This window comes from Salvelinus alpinus, chromosome 32 (assembly GCF_045679555.1).
Source record: "Salvelinus alpinus chromosome 32, SLU_Salpinus.1, whole genome shotgun sequence".
Lineage (NCBI taxonomy): Eukaryota > Metazoa > Chordata > Actinopteri > Salmoniformes > Salmonidae > Salvelinus > Salvelinus alpinus.
In genome coordinates this window covers 19,688,969-19,693,066 of record NC_092117.1, presented here as the reverse complement: position 1 = coordinate 19,693,066, position 4,098 = coordinate 19,688,969, and positions in this window count along the sequence as shown.

Here is a 4,098-nt window from a genome sequence, read left to right as displayed (position 1 = left end):
GCTGGCGTAGTGGCGTAGGGGCTGGTGAGACTAGCTGTCACAGAGCTGTTATATCATCCGATGTGCTTCCCAGATGGCGGGGGGGAAGGCTCTGAAATAATAATGCATTGTGTTTTTAATTGGATGCCTCCTGCCCCCGTTACTTTTAGATATCTGACACCCTGTTTGTGAGAGGAGAGGAGAAGAGGCAGAGGGGGATGGAAGGAAAAGAGGGAGAGGAAACGGTGGGGAGAGAGAGGAGTTGAGGCAGCAATAGTATGTGTGAGAGCAATATAGAGGGAAGGGGGAGTCAGGGAGGAGAATTGAGAGTACATAGAGAGAATGCGAGCGAGATGAGAGAAAAATAGATGAGAGAGAGAGAATGAGAGAGAATGAGAGAGATGAGAGAGAAAGAGATGAGAGAGAGACATAATGAAAGGGAATGAGAGAGAAAGAGATGAGAGAGAGATTAATTAATTTCATCCAACTGCATGACCTACTGCTGATTTCTGACCTCACAGAGATAACTTGACTTGCAGCCAACGATAGTAATTCCAAAATATAATACACGCAAAATGTATATTGATTGTCCAACTTATTCTCAGTCTTGTTATCGTGTTATTGGAATTTGCATGGTATACTAGCAAGAAACACAACGCCTGTATCAAAGCCTATCTGGCTTTGATTTCTTGATTGATGCAAGTGTTCTATTCTTTTTCTCTGCAGTCATGGTCAGTGCACTGGCATGTCTGTTATTCAGTCAGGGATTCGTGCTTCTGAGATGCACTAACGTCTGTGAAATACTTGAACTCTATTCAGTTGGCTGTGATACACGCTTTAGATATAGTGAAATGAAATGTGGTGTGCATATCAAGAGGGGGATAAGTGATTGGAAAGGATCTTCAAAACAATACAATCCGCCACCTTTGTGGGTTGTTTTTCTCTGCTGGAAAAACTACAGCATCGCTACCATAAAAAAGATGCAGTGTTTCCTAAGGCACCACAGGTGGCTGCTGGGAGAGCTCTCAGCACAACTTCAGCCAGTGTGACTAAAAGTTTCCCTGTGCTTTGCTTGTGACTAAAAGTTTCCCTGTGCTTTGCTTGTGACTAAAAGTTTCCCTGTGCTTTGCTTGTGTAAGCAACCTGCAGAAAGCGTTCCAAATTAAGTTTTTCTTGCAAAGAGCTGAGGGGGAGGCAGAATGGTAATCTGCTGACTGCTGTCTTATTGATTTAATTGTCTGTTTCCCTCCTGGCTCCCCCTGTTCATAAGCCTGACTATGCCACACTACGGAATGCACATGTAGCTCTGCTCTCTCACTCCCAGAAACAGCCTTAAGTTCTCACCATCAGCCTGAAGCCCAGATAAAACTGACTTAAAGAGTGGACAACGCAAAGTCGAACTGGAGAAAAATATCTCTCTTCATCTCTCTTCCACTTCACTTATTGATCCGCCAAGGGCTGGCTAGTGAGTGTGTGTTTTATGCAAATAGCTTGTCCGTGGTGATGACTGTCAGTTCTTAACTGTTCATTGTGGTCCCAGGGGTACTGTTTGTGCCTGGAAGGCCACTGTACGTGCTGAGACTGGAAAGTGATCCCATTTTGTTGGTAACAGAGAACATGGGAAATGTATTCGCAAATTGTAAGGGGACTCTGTTGAGGTTCAGTAGCCAACGCTATTCTGTGTCTTCCACTTGTTTTTCCAGTTAATTTTCCACTCTTCCAAGGCTCAGAAGAAAGGAAGAGTGCTGTCAAATGCCTCTCTCAGATCTACATCCCTAGGTGAAACTGAAATGTTTACATTAGCATATTATGGCTTGGGATGAAACACTTGAAGCACTAAACATTTTTATCAAAATTATTCATTTTTCCTTTGCTGGTAAATAAGGGGACCAGAACAAATAAAACGTGGAGAATGTGTCCCAATGCAAGAATAAAGGAACATTTCTTGAATAGGCCAATAATGGAACTTCACTCTCAGCCATTTCTACTGAGTTGAGAGACATGGGTTGTCGTCAATTTAAAAAATAAATATATTTCACCTTTATTTAACCAGGTAGGCCAGTTGAAAACAAGTTCTCATTTACAACTGCGACCTGGCCAAGATAAAGCAAAGCAGAGCGGCAAAAACAACAACACAGAGTTACACATAAACAAACGTACAGTCAGTAACACAATACAAAAATATATGTATAGTGTGTGCAAATTTAGAAGAGTAGGCATGTAAGGCATTAAACTAATTACAATGTAGCATTAACACTGGAGTGATAGATGTGTAGATGATGATGTGCAAGTAGAGATACTTGGGTGCAAAAGAGCAAGAGGATAAATAACAATATGGGGATGAGGTAGTTGGGTGTGCTATTTACAGATTGGCTGTGTACAGATTTTGCAGCTCTTTCAGAACATCAGCTGTCAGGATTTGGGTGAAGGAGAAGCGGGGGGGGGGGGGGGGGGCCTTGGGCAAGTTGCTGCAGGGGGTGCTGAGCTATTGGCCGGGGTAGGGGTAGCCAGGTGGAAAGCATGGCCAGCCGTAGAAAATGCTTATTGAAATTATCGATTATAGTAGATTTATCGCTGGCGACAGTGTTTCCTATCCTCAGTGCAGTGGGCAGCTGGGAGGAGGTGCTCTTATTCTCCATGGACTTTACAGTATCCCAAAACTTTTTGGAGTTAGTGCTACAGGATGCACATTTCTGTTAGAAAAAGCTAGCCTTTGCTTTCCTAACTGGCTGAGTATAGTGGTTCCTGACTTCCCTGAAAAGTTGCATATCGCGGGGGCTATTCGATGCTAATGCAGAACGCCACAGGATGTTTTTGTGCTGGTCAAGGGCAGTCAAGTCTGGGGTGAACCAAGGACTATATCTGTTCTTAGTTCTACATTTTTTGAATGGGGCATGCTTATTTAAGATGGCGAGGAAAGCACTTTTAATGGCAATTTCTATCAGACCTCAGGATAAGACCCAGATGCAGAGAGTTCAAAGTAACAAACGTTTATTACAAAAACAGGGGGCAGGGAAATGACAGGTCAAGGGGAGGCAGAGGTCAGTAATCCAGAGCAGAGTCCAAAAGGTACAGAATGGCAGGCAGGCTCAGGGCAGGCAGAATTGTCAAAACCGGGAAACCGCTGGTAGGCTCAACCGCTGGTAGGCTCAACGAGACAAGACAAACTGGCAACAGACAAACAGAGAACACAGGTATAGATAAATACAGGGGATAATGGGGCAAATGAGCGACACCTGGAGGGGGGTGGAGACAAGCACAAAGACAGGTGAAACAGATCAGGGTGTGACAATTTCCGATTGAGCCGACATATGCAGCGTTTACCAAAAAATATGATCTCAGCAAACACAGGAGCATTGTCTTTAAAAGCACCATTGTCAACAACCTGTGGTTGGATTGAATGCCGGCCTAAGTTACTGATACAGAATGCATCAACATCAAACAACATCATTGCAACACATACAGGTATTACACGTTTGGTACTATCCTTTTTTTTGCTGTTATAAGGGTTTATACAGATGTGTGTATGTATGTGTGTGTGTGTGTGTGTGTGTGTGTGTGTGTGTGTGTGTGCGTGTGTGTGTGCGTGTGTGTGCATAGCTTGCACGGATTGCATAGCCTGTTAAACACAGATGGTGACTACTCCCCCAAATTGCAAAACTGTAATTGTTTTTGTCCTTGTTATTGAGGTAAACAGTGTTTGTTGAAAACATGGAATGAAACCCAATTTTCATGAAATTAGGTTCTTTGTTTAATATCTCCTCCACCAACCTATTCACTCTGTGTCATAATGATTTACCAATAATGGCTCTGAAAATTGGTATAACTATCTGCATAACCACCCACGGATCAGTTACTGGAGGGGAAAAAAAACATCTGTTTTCCATTATATTTCCTTGTAAACAAAAACCATAGGGCCATAGTTGTTACATAAGTCAATTTGTTGCTTGTCTTTTTCACATTGCTGAGTCACTGTATTTGTGACTGCAAGTCACTGAAGTCTTAGGGCTAGATTCAATCTGGACCACAGAAGATCCGTGTTATAGCGCAATTGAAATTAAGGCTATTTCCGATTGAGTCGACATAATCAGCGTTTACCGTGAACGCAGTCTCATTGCC